The sequence below is a fragment of the Myotis daubentonii genome, chromosome 3, assembly GCF_963259705.1.
Source record: "Myotis daubentonii chromosome 3, mMyoDau2.1, whole genome shotgun sequence".
Classification (NCBI taxonomy): domain Eukaryota; kingdom Metazoa; phylum Chordata; class Mammalia; order Chiroptera; family Vespertilionidae; genus Myotis; species Myotis daubentonii.
Genome location: NC_081842.1, coordinates 134,274,719 through 134,294,633, shown reverse-complemented (window position 1 = coordinate 134,294,633; position 19,915 = coordinate 134,274,719). Strand labels below are relative to the sequence as shown.

At 41.1% G+C, this 19,915-nt stretch overlaps 1 protein-coding gene and 1 pseudogene across 1 annotated transcript in view; both read left to right on the top strand.

Moving 5' to 3' along the window:
- NEDD9 (neural precursor cell expressed, developmentally down-regulated 9) overlaps window positions 1–19,915 on the top strand; it is a 184,260-nt gene that overhangs the window by 77,556 nt on the left and 86,789 nt on the right. The window lies entirely within an intron of this gene.
- Window positions 5,811–7,019, top strand: LOC132231899 (survival motor neuron protein-like; annotated as a pseudogene).

The window sequence follows — 19,915 nt, the reverse complement described above, 5'->3', positions numbered from 1 at the left end:
ATTAAAAATAGTAAAAGTTTTAATTAAATGTGCCTTCAGTTTTTAAAAAATATGTTTTTATTGATTTCAGAGGGAAGGGAGATAGAGTGAGAGAAATAGAAACATCAATGATGAGAGAGAATCGATCAACTGTCTCCTGCACACCCCCCTACTGTGAATCAAGCCCGAAATTGGTCAGTAGAACCGTGACCTCCTAGTTCATGGGTAAATACTCAATCACTGAACCACACCAGCCAGGCCATGCCTTCATTTTTTAATCTTTCTTTCACATTCTCTCCTTTTCATGCTCACTGTTCCCCTCTTTAAAAGAAATTTTATCCTTAGAAGTTGGGGGAATATTGTGCCCATCTTATCAACAGTGATATTGCAGCCAGTGAAATTAATGGGTTTACTGAATCACAGGTTAGTTTATGGCACAGCTTGGGCTCAAATCAATGGTCAGAATGGGGAGCAAAAGGGATGGAGGCAGGTCCTCCTGGAAAGAAGGTAACTTTCGGAATTAAACTAGTAAAATTGAACATAAAATACATGCAAACTAATAAAACAGAATGGATATACTTAGCCAATAGTGGAAGTAAGCCAAGAAATCATCCGTCTATATGTAAAAGAGAAGTCTGTGGAAGCATCTAAGTTACAGTCCCACTGATCTGGGGGTACAGTCATGAGAAAGATGTATATATGGCTCTAAGTTAGTGAGCAGAAAACTAAGAGTCTGCATCGTGCCTGTTTGGATAAAGGCTATGTGAACAGAAGGCATTGGTTAGCCAAGGAAGCAGTAAAAAGAATCAGAGTCATAGAGGCCCTCTGAATGGCAGAGCCCATCAACCTAGAAGATTTAAGGAAGACAATCTTGGCAGCGTTCACCAAAGCATTATGATTCCCTTGGCAAGACTGTGGATAAGAGCGCCTCAAGCCATTGATAGTAATATTCTAAGATCAAGTAAAAGCTTTTGTACTGATTCTGTAGACACCAAGCAACTTTGTGATAATTTGGCTCCTCATACAGTGAGTCTATTGACAGTCCTGCCTCAAAGCTTTCTGGTCTAGTTGCCAGTTGTATTATTATTTTAAATTACTATAATTATATTGATGTTGTAAGCAGGTTCCACCATAAGCATGCCAACAAAATCACTTTTATGGAACTAACAGACCATAGACCATGGTATATTCTTCAAGTTAAACATCACCTTATGGGGTACACCTGGGCAGGCAGCCCAGCAACAGTTCAGGCTTCACTCTGTTCTTTTTGAACTGCAGCTGAACCAGCACATGTAATTTTGACTCAACCATATATAAAGTCAAGATCAAGATGTTCTAATAATATGACTGCCTTTAGTGATCTGACAAAACAATTGCCATATTGTAAGCAGAAGCAGTCTGCAGAATGAAGGGATGGAAAGAACCTAAACCATTTTAACAGGCCACATACTAATTTTCAATTGTATCTGGGACTCCGCCATAGACAACTTTATCAAAGATACCAATGTAGTTGACAGGCTAATGTTTTCCAGGTTTTTTCTCACCTTATCCAGTTGCAGTAATTGTTAGGTGATAAATACAGTGACAGCTCATTACAAAATTCAGCTTCCAGAGCTGAAAGGTGAAGTGGCACCTCTCACCTGCTGGGTGATAGGTTAGCATCTTACCCCTGTCCCTGCTCCACTCTCCACCCAACTCTGGAATATTGTGCACTTTTGAGGCATTAGATTTCACACAAAACTTGTGCTAGTGAAAATGAAGTCTGAGTTAGTATAGAACTTCAGGAATATATAAGACAGTACATAGAGGGCAGGGCCGAAGTAATGAAGAATATGGCATAAGAACTCGAGAGCATTATCCCCATTTATGTGTGTGTATGTGCCTGTGTCTGTGTGTCTGCTTCCCCTGTGTGTCTAGGGAGAAGGGTTTGTATACACTTGTACCCTCGTGCCAGCTTGTCACACACATATAAATCCATATCCACAGATGTTACACATATTTAAAGTGTATGTTTTTATAGTGTTGAGGTACATATACTCCTATAAAACCATCACCACAATCAAGATAATGAACAGAATCATCACCCTCAAAAGTTTCCTTGTGCCCTTTACAATCTTATCTTCTGCCCCTTCCTATTCCTATTCCATTCCCAGGAAACCATTGATCTTCTTCATGTCATTATCTATTCGTTCACAATTCCTGGACGTTCATTTAAATTAACCACACAGTACATACTTATTTTGTTTTTTGGATTCTTTTACTCAGCATAATTACTTTGGTTTTCATCTCTGTTGTGGCATATATCAATAGTTCATTTTGTTTTCATTGTTGCTGAGTAGAATTCATTATATAAATGGACCACAGTGTATTTATCTATTTTATTCACCTGTTGATAGGAACTTAGGTTATTCCCAGTTTGGGATGATTAGAAATAAAGCTTGATGAGCATTTGTATAAAAGTCTTTCTATGGACATGTGCTTTCTTTTCTCTTGAGTAAAAACCTAGGAATAGATGACTAGGTCATATGGTAGATATATACCTAACTTTCTAAGAAACTGAAAGAGTGTGTTCCAAAGTAATTGTACCATTTTATAGTCCCATCAGCAATATATGAGAGCCCCAGTTCTTCCGTATCCTTGCCGAACTTGGTGTGATCAGATTTTTCTTTTTATTTTAGTCATTCTAATATGTGTGGAGTGTTATTTTATCATGGTTTTACTTTGCATTTCCCTAATGACTAATGATCTTGAGCATCTTTCCATTTGCTTACTTGTCATATGTCTGTTCATATAATTTGTCCATTTTGTAAATTGGGTTGTTTGTTTTCTTATTTTTGAGTTTTGAGACTTAAAATCCATTATGGATGCAATTATTTTGTTAGATACATTCATGTGTTATAAATATTTTCTTCCTGTCTCTGGCTTATCTTTTTATTCTATTAACAGTGTCTTTGGAAGAGCAAACATTTTTAACTTTGATGAAGTCCTGCTTATTAATTTGTTCTTTTATGGATTATGCTTTTGGTGTGATATCTAAGAAATCTTTGCCTGACACAAGGTCAAAACATTTCTCCTGTATTTTATTCTAGAAGGTTTATGGTTTCGGTTTTATGTTTATCTCTGATCCATTTTGGGTTAATACTTACATGATGGGATGTATGGATTGAAGTTCATTATTTTAGATATGGATATCCACATATACTAACACCATTTGTTGAAAGGCCCATGTTTCTCCACTAAATTTTCTTTGCACCATTGTCTATGATATGTGTGGAGATCTACTTCTCTTCTATTTATCTATTTGTCTATCTTTAAGCCAATACCACACTCTCATGACTAGTGTAGCTTTATAATGTGTTGAAGTCAGGTAACATTAGTCTTTCAACTTTGTTCTTCTTTTGTCAATATGTTTGCCCTTTTTTGCTTTTGTTTGTTTTATTTTATCTTGCTATTATAGATCCTTTGTGCTTCTACATAAAATTTAGATTAGTTTGTAAATTTCTACCCAAAAAAAGCCTACTGATATTTTGATTGGGATGATGCTGAATCTACAAATCAATTCAGAGAAATTGACATCTTACCAATATATTGAATGTCCTGATTCATGAACACATTATATCTCTCCACTTATTTAGGTCTTCTTTAATTTTCTCAGCAATGTATTACAGTTTTTAGTGTACGGGAAACTGTAAACATTTCTCATTCACAAACAAGAAGGGAGAATGAACAAGTTTTTCAAGACTGACAAACTATAGGCACCAGAGGCTCAAGCCCCTGTACTGTATTACAGCAGTGCTACACAAGGACTATAAAGAGGGGATGATACCTACTTCCTAGAATTGTGAGCAGTAAATGAGAGAGCACAATTATGTAGTTTAATATAGCACAGGCTGTGGGTCATATTTCCTGTGTCCAATCACAGCTCTACCACTTATAGCCAAGTGATCTTGGGAAATTCACAACCCCCCTAGAATTCAGTTTTCTGATGAGCAATATGCAGAAAATACTAGCACCTCCTTCCTAAAGGTCCTCATGAGGATCAAATGAGCAGCCAGGCTAGTGCCTGAGATGCTTCCCTATCACACCTGGGCACAAGTGGCAGAGCACTCTGAATGATGGCCACCCTACAGTAGCTGAGACCCTTGTCACGGGGCACAGCAAGCCCACAGTGACATTGCATGATGAGGGCACCTGGGGAATGAATGCCCTGACCTCACCTCCTCTGTCCCTCCAACTAGAAGCCAGAAGGCAAAGAAGCCCATCAATAGAGTCCCTATAGGTGAGACTCTGGGGCACAGAGCAGGGGAGAGGAGGTTAGATGGTTCTGGAAGAGCAATTAGAAGATATCCAGCCTGCCCCCTAAGGGGAGTCCAGCCACTCCTGAGACCATTCATTTCAACTTGGGACAACTCTGACTATTGGGAAGTTTCCAGTCAACCCAGGGATTCCATACAGAACAGACCTAATGCTTCATCCTCAGGACAACACTACAACTAGAAGACAACTGCCCACATATCTCACAGTCAAGTGCTGGAGATTTCAATTTAGTCATTGACCCCAGTGTCCAATGGAGATTGAAGGTTAGGGTCTCCTCATGTCTTTTCCTTAGCACAGTGATTCTTAAATAGGGGCAATTTTGCCCCCAGGAGATACTGGCTATGTCTGGAGACATTTTCATTGTCACAATGTTGGGAAAGAGTCTGCATGCTCCTGGCATCTAGTGTATAGAAGCCAGGGATGCTGCTAAACACCCTACAGTGCACGACACAGCCCCACCACAGAGAACAGCATGGTCCCAAATGTCAGCAGTGTCAAGGACAAGCACCTCAACAGGAGCTGAGTCTGTGTGAGGCTGCTGCTGTAAGACATTCCCCAGAAACCATGCCTTGAAGCTCCCTCTGTGTACCTAGGCTGAGATATTTGTTTTCAGAGTGAGCTAATAAAAAAACAGCACCAGGGCCCTTTGAGAGTGGGGAGGGGAGGAGTTACTGGGAGCAGAGATGCAAGGCTGAGGCAGATGAGCGAAGTGGGGCGAAGTGGGGCTCCTGGCTTATGTTTGGCATGGTCGTTGTCCAATTTCCCCTTGCTCAGTGCCCCAACTTCTGAGCTAATGGTGGGGGAAGAAATGAGGCTGGACTCCGGTGGACCAGTGCCAGTCGCTCAGCAGCCCATAAGCTGTCATCACATCCCCACATCAGCTTTTTGCAGGCAAGCATGTAAACAAGAGGAGCCACAAGAAACATAAGAAAGAAATCAAAGTCATTTGGTCTGCTGTAAGGAACAGGCTGATGGAATATTCCAGAACAGTCCGAAAGACATGACCAACTCTGACAACAGGAAACCGTCTGATGTTCAGATACCCGGAGCCTGAGTTCTCCTTGTGTTTGCACCATTTCCCAGGGAACCAGCGCTGGCACCCACCTGGTGAGTGCTCCTGTTTGTCCAGTCACTCACATCAGGACTAAACAAGTTTTAAATGTCAACTATGACCATGAATCAAGAGCAGGTGGACTTAGCTTCTGCTAAAGAGCAGGTGGGAATATTTGATAAACATATGCCTCATATGGCAATTTCTTTTCTTTGGCATCTATAGATCAATAAGAAGTATCATATTTCAAGTGAATTTTCCCGATATCTGAAGTTGACCTATTTAAGAGTAACCTTAATGATGTCATTTTTGGAGGTGAAAAGCTTTCTAAAAGGTGTGTATTTCCTTTGCTTCAGTAAACAAAGTATATTAACAGTAATTCTACCTTAAGTGACTCAGGGAGGTGGACAGCCCATTCCTCGCACGTGGCATTCACCTCGTGGTGGTGGCTGTGTCCCTGCACATGACTCAGAGCGATTCAGACAAGTGGGATGATACAGCACTGATCAAAACTTAGATAAAGCTGTGGCCTCATATGAGCATGCTCTAAAGCAGTGGTTCTCAACCTTCTGGCCCTTTAAATACAGTTCCTCATGTTGTGACCCAACCATAAAATTATTTTCATTGCTACTTCATAACTGTAATGTTGCTACTGTTATGAATCGTCATGTAAATATCTGATATGCAGGATGGTCTTAGGCGACCCCTGTGAAAGGGTCATTCAACCCCCAAAGGGGTCGCGACCCACAGGTTGAGAACTGCTGCTCTAAAGAATGGTGACATTTCTGAAGCTTCAGATAAATCAAAAGGCACACCTAAAAGAAAACCTGCTAAAAATAAAAGCCAAAAAAAGAATAGCACAACCCCCTTGAAGCAGTGGAAAGTTGGTGACAAATGTTCTGCCATTTGTCAGGAGAAGACTGCATTTACCCAGCGATCATTGCTGCCATTGATTTTAAGAGAGAGAACTGTAGGGTGGGCGGGGGCGGGGGGGGGGGGTTAATGGGGGGATGAGGACACATTTGTAATACCTTAACCAATAAAGAAATTAAAGATTAAAAAAAGAGAGGGAGAGAGAGAGAGAGAGAGAGAGAGAGAGAGAGAGAGAGAGAGAGAGAGAACTGTGATGTGGCTTTTACCGGCGGAAATAGAGGAGCAAATCTGTCTGATCTACTTTCCACAAGGGCTGAAGTAGCTAATAACATAGAACAGGGTGCTCAGGAGAATGAAAATGAAAGTCAAATTTCAACAGATGAAATGATAACTCCTCCACGTATCCTGGAAACAAACCAAATAATAGCAAGTCAAAAGCTGCTCTGTGGAACTCTTCTCTCCCTCCACCCCTCTCCCCAGGCCAGGATCAGAACTGGCACCAGGAAAGCTATGTCTAAAATTCAATGGCCCACCACCACCACCACCCTTCCTATCATGCTGGCTGCCTTCATTTCCCTCTGAACCACCAAAAATCCTACCACCACCTCCCATATGTCCAGATTCCCTTGATGATCCTGATGCTTTGGAAATTATGTTAATCTCTTGGTACATGAGTGGTTATCCTACTGGTTACTATAGGAGTTTCAAACAAAATAAAAAAGAAGGAAGGTGCAGTTCTTTAATAGGTGCAGCTCTCTCCCAAGGAGAAGGGTATTTTGATGTGTCCTGGTCGATTTGAACAAAGTTTACATCATTTTCTTTATGAATACTTGGTTGAGTGGCACAAACATCTGCATTTGCTTTTGTTGCATGTGACTCATGCTTAATCAGCCAGGTATTTATAGGGAATAATTAGTCTGAATAACTGAACATGAAAATATGAATGGGTAAAACAAACTCAAGATCACATATAGTGCAGAAAAGTCAATCTGTCAATATCACTATCGAGCACATTTGTGTATTGTAACTTTCTTAGTATGTTAAGCTTTTCATATATTAATGCCTTTAAAAATAAATGATAAGTAAAAAAGTAACTCAGGACAATTACTATCTATAATAATAAAAACATAATATGCTAATTAGACCAGACAGCCGAACAACCTTCTGGATGTCATTCCGGATGTCCTTCTGGACAAAGCCACCACAGCAGAGGTGGTTAGGAGCAATCATACAGGCTGGCCTGGTGAGTGGTTAGGGGCAATCAGGCAGGCTGGTGAGTGGTTAGAGGCGATCAGGGACGCAGGCAGGCGAACAGTTAGGGGCGATCAGGCAGGCAGGCAGAGGCAGTTAGGGGCGATCAGGCAGGCAAGTGAGCAGTTAGGAGCCAGCAGTCCTGGATTGCGAGAGGGATGTCGGACTGCCAGTTACACCGGCAGTTGGGGTCCCAGATTGCAAGAGGGTGCAGGCTGGGCTGAGGAACACCACCCCTCCCCTGTGCATGAATTTCATGCACTGGGCCTCTAGAAATGTAATAATAAGAAAATAACCTATTTTCAGACCCAGGAACAATTTGCCCAAGCATTAAGTGAACCCAGATCATGACCCTTCCTCAAGGAATGGAGGTGGAAGAGGGGCTGTTTTTGCACAAAATCTCCATAGCTTCTTGTTATCCTCCCTTTGTGTAGCTGTCAGCTGTTACTCTTTACTTATATCACCAGGCCTAGCCATGCATAATCCTTGCCTTCTAGTAAGAGCCACTGTGGGCTAGGACATAGTTCTCAATTTTCGACAGCATGCTAAACATCTCCGGGGAATTTAAAACACTATCCATTCCTGCGTCCCATTTCCAGTGTTCTGACTTCATGTCTGTAGCATGTCCTGGGCACAAGGACTGCTTCAAAATCCCCAGGTGATTCTGTTGTACAACCAAGGTTGAGAACCATTCTGATAACCTATCTTATTAGAATGAAACAACATTAGAGTTAATTGTGACCTGAAAGGTTTTCCTATGAATAAGCTTCAGTATATGAGCTAATAAGCTTTAGTATATGAACTACTATTAGAACTCTGCATCTTTGAGCCCACTTTCTCATTCTTAGCTGTGTTCCAGGAAGTGATGTGAGCTGGAAGAGAGATGGGATGGATCAGTGGTTAAGTGCTAAGAGTTTAGAGATCAACTGTCTAGGTTCAAACCTTGACTCTGCCACTGACTGTGTGACCTTAGGCAAGTGCCTGAACCTTTTTGTGGCTCAGCCTCATCAATAAAGTGTTGGGAGGATAAAATGGGTTCATGCACACAGAGAACTGAGAACAGAGCTTGGCCCAACGTCAGTGTTTGTTTTGGCAAGAGACAAAATTCACTTCAGATTATCAAGGTAGAGAGACAGAGGTGTGGGCAGGGCTAAGTGAATAAACCAGGGCTGTTGCAGCAATAATGGGAGGCTGGTTCCAGCCTAGGCTGAAAGGGAAGGAAGTAGTGTTTTGGGAACCCAGTGAAAGTTGAGTCTGTAAAGAGACACAGCAACCGCCATAGATGAGACAAAGAAGCAGAGACGGAGCAGCAAGAAAGTACCCTGGCCTCTCTCTCTTTCTACCTCTGAACTCAGGGTCAGCTTCTCAGGGCACAGAGCTAAGCACAAACAAGGGGGAGAATGAACCTGCATGTGTGGGGAGGTAAGCGGGAATGCCCAGCACACTTAGCTACCAGTAAGTATCACTTGAGCCAGGAAGTCATCAAAGAAAGCCCTTGTTGCCCCAGAGTGGGCAAACTTGACATAGCAGAGCTGCAGAAGCAGGAGAATTACCCCTCAAGCCGCACTCATTCTGGGGGAAAGATGCCCTGCCCTTTTGCACCAAACTGAGATAGTTCAATGTTGTTGTGGGCAAAAGTCCAATTTTAAAATTGTCATATGCTCGTTGGGCATTTCAGGGCTTAGTGCAAAGCCCTACATCCCTATGGACTAGTTCATATTCCTGTCTGGCCTTTTCCTCACTTGCTCCCCCTCCTCTCTCTCCATCCCTGTCCATGCGCATCAGAAGACAGAACTTCCAGCTCACTTCCTTTGCTAATTGAGACACATTCCTAAGCCTGACTTGCAGCATACTTTGGAATTTTTCCTCCATCACTTCCCCACCCCCAAAACACCACCTCTTTTTTTTCACTCATGAATGTTGACCTTTTGTCCAATAAAGTGCTCAGTCTTCCTACCTCCCACTTTCTACTTAAGTAGCCTTTCTTGGCTGTGTTTTCCTTTGCCCTACAAAACTGTCCTTGGAGCCTCATTACCTATCACTTACTGAGTGACATAAGCAGAAGCAGAAGCCCCTATCTTCCAGACACTTCCATTCCCAGTGTGAGGGGTAAGAGACAGTGCTCAGGTTGGCAGGTGGCTTTCCCCATAGACATCTATTCACTGTGGTAGTTTTCTTTCCATGTTTTGCCACTGCATCCAATGAAAGTTATGAACTTTTAGATTCACGCCTGGATGCTTCTGGAACTTTCCACACTGTGCTGATATACACACTTGGTTGCACTGGAGACCCTGCCGTGACCCTGTCTTCATTTATATCATCAAGTTTTTTTTCGGATTCTAAGACTAGATATTCCTTTACTAGATTTAATCAAACTATTCATCCTTATTACTTCATTATATTCATTCCAAATTCCTTTGGAGTCATGCTTTCCATCACATACACACATCATAATAGCCATATTCCACTCTATTCCCCTTTGAAAGCCTGGCAAATGTTACTCTTGGGCTGTTCTGAGTAAAAAGAGAACATGCCTATCCCCCTCCCAGTACTTAGGCACCCTGAAGTAAAAGCACCATAATGTTGGTGCCAATGCCCCCAGAGAGAACTGGGAATTGAAGTTAATAAAGGCCTGATGAGATTTGAGTTGGCGGGATTTTAACCACTGATGTGGCTTCAGAGTGGGCTAGAACCATCAGTAGCAGAAATGGCAGCACTCACTGAACACACAGATCCTGGGGATTCAATAAATTTTTGCCCTCAGGAGTTTGCATTTTAGATAAGGAGAGAGGAACCTCCCTCCCCCCGATAATGCAGGCTGCCATAGGATGAATGCCAGGTAAGTAGTATATAAATAATAACAGAATTGCACTATAAAAATCTGTATTGCAAGCATTTCCCTTAATCAAGAGTAATTTCTACCCTGGTAATTTCCATTTCCATTGGAATTAGTGGGATTTTGCTTATATTTCTTAATCCATGTCTGTTTCCACATACATAATTTTGGTTCCTAAGAAGTGTCTCCACTTCCAAAACTAATGTGTTGCTTAACATTTTAAATTTATGACACATCCACAAATTTACTAAGGATTTATTCATCAGTATCTAAAGAGATGTCTTAAAAGGATGTCTTTAGATTAAAATATTTCAAAACAGAAATTATGTGAAATTACTCCCAGACTCCCTGTATGGATAGATTGAAGTATATGCGTTTTATTTTTAGTTCTCATTTTCTTTCAGGGTGGGAACTACTTTAGCAAAGCCAATATCTCCAAGAAACACCTCCCCCCAATTTGTTCACATGTGTCAATAGTAAAGAAATGATAAAGTCCAATATTGAGCAATAAGAATGATTTTAAAGAATGTCTTAGCTTTCTTAATCCAATCTTATTATTTGAGCTACAAATAGTAACTCAAACTCTAACCTGTTTCTCAGGCTGGGAGTGGAAAGAGTTGAAGAATTTGTTCTCAAAGGACATTGGGACTTTGCTTGGAAAACATTTCAAGCGGATTGTCAACGTCCATAAACCCTGTAGTTTGTAGTAGTTTGTAATTTCACTGGGGCCTGGGGCTAAATTCTATCATTAGGAAGCAGGGGTGGAGGGGGGAGCACATTTGGATATTGAAGTGTCATTTATGTAGTTAGCTTCATTTCGTGGCTCAACTTGGGAAAATGCTAATGAAGGTGGCCTCTGTGCTGGCTTGCATCCTCTTGCAGTGGGTCTTAATCAGCTTGGCATTTCCATCATGAAGCACAGTGCTTTGTGCCCAGCAATCCCAGGGAAGGGTGACAAATGAATTTATCAAATAAGTGATGAATGGAAAATCATAGGCAATGATATTCCTGGAGAGCAGGAATAGGCCTAGGAATAATTATGAGAAAGGAAGGATGGTCTATGTTGTCAGTAACCTTCCCTAGCAGAAGGGCCCAGAATGTGGCACCAGCTGTACCTACATTTGCACTAAGGGAATGATGACTGAGCTGGTGACTGGGGGATAGGGGTGCTGGGGTATCCTTTCCTGGTCTAGGGAAGGCTTTGAGGGCCAGGACCTTCATTGCCCTTCATAACACATGGCACAGACTCCCCCTTAGGATGGGGCAGCCTGGGTAAGGACCAGACTACTTTACCATATATCATTTCCGTTTTCAATAAATATTCTATTATTACTCCCATAGAACATAAAGGCCAGGTTACACGTAAATTAGGGTACATTCAAAATGCCTCTAACAAATAGTAACTCAAACTCTAACCTGTTTCTCAGGCTGAGAGTGGAAAGAGTTGAAGAATTTGTTCTCAAAGGACATTGGGACTTTGCTTGGAAAACATTTCAAGCGGATTGTCAACGTCCATAAGCCCTGTAGTTCGTAATATTTTGTAATTTCACTGGGGCCTGTGGCTAAATTCTATCATTAGGAAGCAGGGGTGGCGGGGGGAGCACATTTGGGTATTGAGGTGTCATTTATGTAGTTAGCTTCATTTCGTGGCTCAACTTGGGAAAATGCTAATGAAGACAAAGGGATCCAACATAAGCGGGCAGAGCACTTCAGCATCCCTATCCCCCACACAGCAGTTTCCTCTCACCAAACATTAGAATTGAATCCATGGGGGTCAGGTGTCTAGATGGACAGGGTAATTTTCCAGGGAACAGCCCCATATTGAACAACCCCACTCTAAGGGATTGTACCACTCTCATGGGTTGCAATTCTGCCTCCAGTTGAATGAACAATGCCTAGAGTCACTTGGGCTTTGATAACACATACTCAAAACCTCAAATAAATGAGGTCATACTGAGTCTCTGGCAGGACAAAATCTGTCAGCAGGCGAGCAGGTGGTTGACAGGAGGTGGGGACTATGTAAAAGGCAACACACATAACAGAGAGATAAGTATAGTCACCATCGGTCACACCTTCCTATCAGTGGCACAGTGAGATGCAGGTCAAAATTCAGGTTGCCCTGGCTTTATGCAAACTCAACCTTTGGTACACTCATTATATAGAAACTACCCTGACCAGTGTGGTTCAGTGGTTGAGCATCAATTTGTGAACTGGGAGGTCATGGCTCAAGTCATGTGCCTGGGTTTTGAGCTCAGTCTCCAGTGTGGGGCATGCAGGAGGCAACCGATCAATGATTCTCTCTCATCATTGATGTTTCTGTCTCTCTCTCCCTTTCTCTTACTCTATGAAATCAATAAAAATATATTAAAAGAAAATAAACTAAATTAGAGAGGGAGTATTTATTTATCAACTGTTTTTTTCACATAACCAAAGTCTGAAATAGCACCTCTGTACTAGTAGTTATAACTTTTTACGTTTCAACTTACATATTTTCAAGAATATATCTATTAAAAAATATACTCACATAAAGAAAGGTAGGTATGTAATTCACAATATCATATCTTGGGCATTCCTTTCCATAAAAATTCACCTTTTCTACCCCTAAGAAACCACTTTCTTGACTGCTAAATTAGGCAACAATTAAGCAATAGGAATGTCCTTTCTTCATACCCCAGCACAAAGCCAATAGTCCCTCTGATGATCTGTCAATAACGCAGACTAAAAAACAAGGACTGCTCTGTGACAGATCTGTCCGTTCGCCAGCCCCATTACTGTGAGAGTCAGCATTTTGGCATGGACAGGACACTGGTTTCAGGGGCCAGGGAGAAGGGTTAATTAAACTGGGAGGAAGAGAAATGAAAACCAAGCAGACAGTTATGAAGACCAATTAAGATCAACAATTCAATATCTGTGTGGATAAGCAGTGCTCCCCTTTGCACGCTGCAGAATGTGCAACAAAGTGTGAATAGCATGAAGCCAGAAATAAAGAAATAGTGCTTTTAACTGCACTCTCCGGGCAGGGCTTTTCTCTCCTTAACTTGCAGACTCCTCCACAGCCTCACTGCGTGGGCTTGCTCCTGGATCACACACCGCGGGGTGTGTGGAAGCCAAGGCCAGTGCAACCTGGGCCTAGGGAGGGAGGAAGGAAACACACCTGCCATGACTGAAAAATGGAATTTTTCCAGTTAGTGACCTTGAGGTAAATCCATCAGATGATGGTGTTCTCCTCCCCTTCATTGCCCAGTGCTCATGCATCCAACCGTAATTTAAAACACTGTAATGAAAGGCAGACTAAGAAGCAAATCTAGATCAACCTGCATTCAAAAACTAGGAGATGATCATTTGTTTTGTTTTCTTTTGTTTTGTTTTGTTTAAATTTAAAAACAATCATAGCTTTTGTCAATTGCTGAATGTTAATATGAAATCTTGCACCAGCCTCACCTTCCTTCCACGGGGCTGTGGCAGGTAGAAGAGGTCACAGTTTGTGACCAATGAAGAAAGATTTGAGGGGAGGAATGAGCAGATCTTATTTGTTTTGGGGGCATAATGAGCAATCTGTGAGAAGTGGAAGAAAGAAGAAGGCCAGTGGAAGGAAGTCTCCTGCTTTGATATGCTAGTTCATTGCCAGGCTGAGTTCTCATTTGACCTTCAGTGGTCAGGCCACCTAAGAAGTGCTTGGGAACTATCTCAATCGGAGAACCAGCCAGAGATATGCTTTGAAGGAAGGGATGCTTCTTGCTGCTCATTGTGGTTTTACAATACACGAGCCTGGTTTATATAGCAGCCGCACGAAGAAAGCTCTGTATAATATTGTCATACTTAAGCTATGTGCATGTTTACCGTTTCCTTACCAACAACAGCTGGAGAAATGGCTAAGTGAGACTGGGGAGGAGGGAAGGCAGTAGGAGGGGAATTAAACATTGGAACGGAAGACCTGCCACTTCCCTAATGCACGGAGATCCAGATCCAGTCAGACGTAACTGGTATCAAAGTGTCATGACTCTGCATTTTCCTTTCAGACACAGAGGAATTGAGGGTGGACGTAAAGTAGGACTGAAAATGAAGCAGAGGAAGCCAAAGACTTCTTACCTTGGTTTCTTAATGTTCTAGGGTATATTTATTCCCACTCCACACTGGGCCCTTTATTTTGCTGGTGCAACCATTTAACTGTTTAGAATGTACTCATATTGGCCCTTCTCTTGGGCGGGGGGGGGGGGGGGGGGGGGCAATAGAGCTCAGATTGCACCTGCTAAGTGGTGAGGGTCAGATACAGCTATGCTATTGAATCATTCTGAAACCCATAACAGGCCTGCAGTGCCTGGGCAGGCCTTTCTGTCCTGCGGAAGGCTGCTAACACAGGGAAAACAAGCCCGAAAGGATGCCAACCTTAGGAACAGGTCAACCAGGAGCTCTACACAATTGGTGTTTCTCAACAGTGAGTGATTGCTCTGCCATTGCCTCAACTTGCAATGCCCTTTCTCCTACCTCCCGTCCACCCACTCCCAACCCCCCCTGACATTTAATTCCTCTTTTCTCTTCAATACTCACCCGAGCTATTACCTCTTCCGAGAAGTCTCCTCTGAAATCCTCAAGCAATTCTCTCCCATTGACTTTCCTCTTTGGATGCTGAAGTATCTCTTTGGATTTTCTCAGCAAGTAGACTGAAAAATTTTTGGAAGCAGAAGCAATGGTCTTTCCATCTTTGTGTCTCCAAAACTAATCCCCATGGTGGGTGCTCAGCTAATGAATAACATTTATGTATACCTATAGCCACTTCACTAAACTGATGATGCAATAAGGGCAGTTAGTATTCATCTACTGGTCTCTTAGTCCCAGAGCTGCCATCTGGACACTGGGCCCAAGGCAGGTGTCTCACAATATACATACAATATGTGGTTGGGCAAAAGTAGGTTTACAGTTGTGAGTATATAAAACACAATTTATTCTTGTATTATTATTATTTATTAATTATCATAGTATTTTTTCATATTAACAACTGTAAACCCAATTGCCTGCCCTATAAATAGAAGGGGAGACAGAGCATTGAAAGGTGGAAAGGTCACTGAAATCTCAATTTTACTGTTGGGAAGTTTAAATGTTGGGTCTCTCTCCTAGCACATCAGTAGTGTCCCTTCTGGTGAATGATAAGATACATGTTTATGTCACATATACATACTGTTAGAAAGCTTCAGCCCTGCACTAGCCTCCACTGGACTCCCTAAAAGACTGAGCACACCAAAGACTACACATGTTATACTCCCCTACTCCTAAGGCTCTGGCAAGTTGCTAAGTTGTCACTGTGCTTTGGAGATTTCTCCAAATCCATATATTTCAGTACCTCTTGATTTCAGCAGAGAAACCCATTATACCTTGTTGGTGAAGAGTGACAACAAAGTGCAAAGATGCAGATATGGGCCTGGCAGACTCCTGACATGTTCGGTTCACAATTACGTATACACAACAGGTTCCCCCCCTACCCCACCCCACCTCCCTTATGCAGAATGAATAATGAGGATAAGCACATCAAGAGTGAAGGAACCCTTCCCAATCTCCTTGTAAGTTAGGTTACTTAACTTCATTTAAGTCCCTAGATTCCTTCCAGCTCATGAATGCAGATGTGACACTGCTAGGGATGTTGTATTCAGGATAAAGTTAAGTTTTCAAGAGTTTCCTGGCTTTACAGCTGCATCACAGGAGGCTGATAAGCCATGGCCAAAACTGTTCAAGGTCTCCAGCTGTCCTTAAAGTGTCTGCTTGTTTATTTTAGGTAGATAAGTGTTGCTATTATTATTGGGATGGTAGGAAATGCCGGGGGCTAGAGATCACTGGAGACTTTTAAATTAGAACAGTGTGAAGAGATGCTGGAATCCCTGGTACATTAAAAAGGGGGAGGGGGAGAAACCACACACTCAGCATTTGGTGATACTGTAATTATAGCTCCTCTTAAGAGCAGTTAATAACCACTTGCTATTTTATAACCTAAGGGTAATGAACACTGAAGCTTTGCTTGTTAATTGAAGCTGACAGAATGCTAGAAAGAGCCTCATGCCACACCCCTTACATCAAGGGAGTCTTTTCTCTTTGTTTATCAATAAGGGAGTGTTCATTTGTTTTTTATGGATTACTCTAGGTTTAAATCATAAAAAATAAAAAGATTAATCTCAGGAAAATCCTTGGGGGAAAAGTCCAACATTATCTCAGTACTTAACCTGCCATAAACCAATTAATAAGTAATCCATTTTTGCCATCATACTCTGAATATCAACAACAGACCAAATCAAGTGGGACTGCTATGATTTCTCGATCTTCTTCCCGAAGTTCTCACCAGTTCTCTGCATAGCCTAAGACATCAGAGAAGGTCTAAATCAAATTGTTCCCAACAGCAAGAAGAATGCCCCTGACCTAATCAGAGGGCACAAGACAGAGCTATAGGAGCAGAGGTTCCATCAAAGGTTATTTAGAGACTAGAAGGTCTATCCTAATGCCATCCCTTACTTTCTCCTGCTGCCCAAAACCTTCAATAAATACCTGCTTTGTAGTGAATGGGTTAGGTTCACTGAATTACAATTAAATTCAGATGCTTAGGCTTACATTAAGTATTTTAAAGATAGATGAGAACACTACTTTTGCAGGGTAAGAAATGCCAAGGGCATTTCTTTAATTAGGGTATCCTCTAGAATGCCTAATTTATTCAAAATACAGTGGACTAGAATAAGCAGTCATGTTAGCATTATTCTCTCCTGTACTCAGGCTATATGGGAAGCTCTAGCAAAACCAGGAGCCATTCTATTGGTTCACCTTGAGAAACTATTGTCATAAGAACAGAATGTTGACATTTCATGTGAACCCTACCTGAAAACTTATGGGGACAGCCAAGTAATAACTCAAAGGGAGCTCAGTGCCCTGGAATCAGAACAAGAGGCTTAAACCAATATAATGTTAATAGAATTGAGGTAGAGCAGCGGAGACATCCATCTAATAATAAGAATCATTTTGCCAACAGTGACAAAAACAGAGTCTAATGACTATACTGTTCGCACCTATTTCCACATTATGGATTTCTTTGGAACTAAAAAGTTCCAACATCCCCAGGGTGGCTCTCTGCCCCCGATAGTGCCTCAGTAAGCCCCATCCATGTGATCACTCTTCTGGTCACACTTTCTCTACATCTCTAAGTCCTTCTTCACAAGACCTTCTCAACTGAACACTCTTCCAGGTGCTTTTGCATTGAAAAGGAATATTGTCAGCTCAGGAGTTATTCATCAATTTTTCAAAGGCGGCTTAGGCTAAATATTTCTCCAAGCCTGAATTCAAGTCTATTTTCCCTAATTCCATACGTATTCCCAATACCTGATTCTGCCACCCATGTAGCCTGCTCTGAAAAGGGGGGTGCCCCCAAAATAGACAATGACTGAAAGAAATAAAGGCATCATAAATTAGCAAGTTAGCATATTGGCTCATGTCTTGAATATGTGGGAGCTCCTGAAAAGTGCCCTATAATAATGGGAAAATCGAAAAAATAAGATTCCCACTTGAGAGTTAAATGATCAGATCAATATATAGAATACTTTAAAGTATACTTATTTCTATATTCTCCAGAGACTCACAGAAATAGTTCAAAGATGCCTATAAAATTGCTTTTCCCCCGCTGCCAGGAAAAGAGTTAGAATGGGTGTGACTGTCTTATCTGAGGGCAGGTGCATTTGCCCAGAACAAACACCAGAGTTGATTGAGGGAATGCGAGTACTGTTCTATCTCCTTCTCCATTTCTTTGAACCCTGATATAAAATCAGACAACAAAAAGGCCTGGCTATGAAATTGATTCTTAAACAATATAGGGCTCTTCAAATGTAATACAATTAAAAATAACTAAAGTCTTTATTATTGATAATATAAAATACCTCACGTTCCAAATATTATAAATACTTTACATCTTTAGTATTAAACTAACATTTCTTTGAGGACTAGGTAGACCATAGAGGATGATGATAAATGAATCCAAATTAAAGATAAAAATCAGGAAAGATGATCCTCTTAGAAAACCTAGTGAACACCAACACGAAATGCATGAATTTATTCATGATCAGAGCAACCATCACTGAGGTGGTTTGTAGATGTGTACTAAGGGAGACTTAGGAAATACATTAAGTCCCATCAAGGAAGTATGATTTTGCAATTGCAGCTTGCATGGGAAAGGCTAGTACGCAAAAGACTGGTAGACTACATGGAGTGTAGGTCAAAGGAGCTGAGAAATGTGTCCATTCCACTCATAGAGGGTGGAAAGTATGCTGTGCCAGAGAAAAGATGTCCTAAGAATTCGTCTTAAGGTTCTCCTCTGAAATATGACTGGAGGATACAATCACAGTGGCTTTTACACTTTTCAAATATGGGGAAATTTTCAGGGGAAAAGGGGCTTTATTTTGCACAAAATTCCCAACATTAGACCTGCGTCTTATAAGGAACAGGTTGTTCCCAAGGAATTAAAGTTTATTATAAAATCCTTTTAGCAAAATCCAATAGCTGACAATGTACTTTCAGCATTTCATATATGTTCTTCAATTGCATTCTTTTTTATGACAAGTGAACATAACCAACAGCCTTATGCAACAGCATTGTCTATTGGAAAACTAAGATTTTCCACTTTGTTTAAAGACTCAATTGCATTAGGTTAATGAGATTTATGTTTCTAGTTATGTACTAGTTTAAACATTTCATTCGTCACTTTATTTTCCCCCTATTTTTGTAAAAGAGTAAGATTGAACCAGAAAAAATAGTCAAATCATTATACAAATATTGGTGCACAAAGATGACAACACTAAAACTGAACAGTTGGCTGGTAGGCGACATCATCATGCAGTAGCTTGAAATGTACTAGTTAGTTAATGTCCAAATTGAGTGCCAAAAGGAATGCCAGATTACAACAGTCCCTTTATCCTGGGAGATGCGTTCCAAGATTCCCAAAGGGTGCCTAGAACCTCGGATAGTACTGAACCCTATGTATACTGTGTTTTTCTATACATCCATACTTATAATAGGGTTTAATGTGTAAATTAGGCACAGTAAGAGGTTAATAATAACTAATAATAAAATAGAAAAATAACAATATACTGTAATAAAAATGTGAATGTGGTCTCTCTCAGCAAACTAGCATGAATGTCTAAAATTCACAATTTCACAGATTGAAGATTCATTCTTACCTTGGATCTTAACAATCGCAGCATATTTTTTCCCCTTAAGATCTTTCACCTTTTTACTTAAAGGAATCACTGAATGGCTTCTCTTTGGCATATTCGAATTGCAAACATCACTACTCTTGTACTTTGGAGCTATCAGTAAATAAAATAAAGGTGACTTGAACACAAGCACTGCGGTACCATGACAGCCAATCTGATAACTGAGATGGTTACTCAGGGATTAACAGGTGGGGATGGAATATAGCAAGGAGACCCTGGTGATTCAGGTCCCTGAGAGAACGAAGTGAGACGGTGTGAGATTTATTCACTCTACTGGAAACGATGTTCAATTTAAAACTTATGAATTGTTTATTTCTGGAATTTTTCATTTAATATTTTTGGACTGCAATTGACCGTGGGTAACTGAAACTGAGG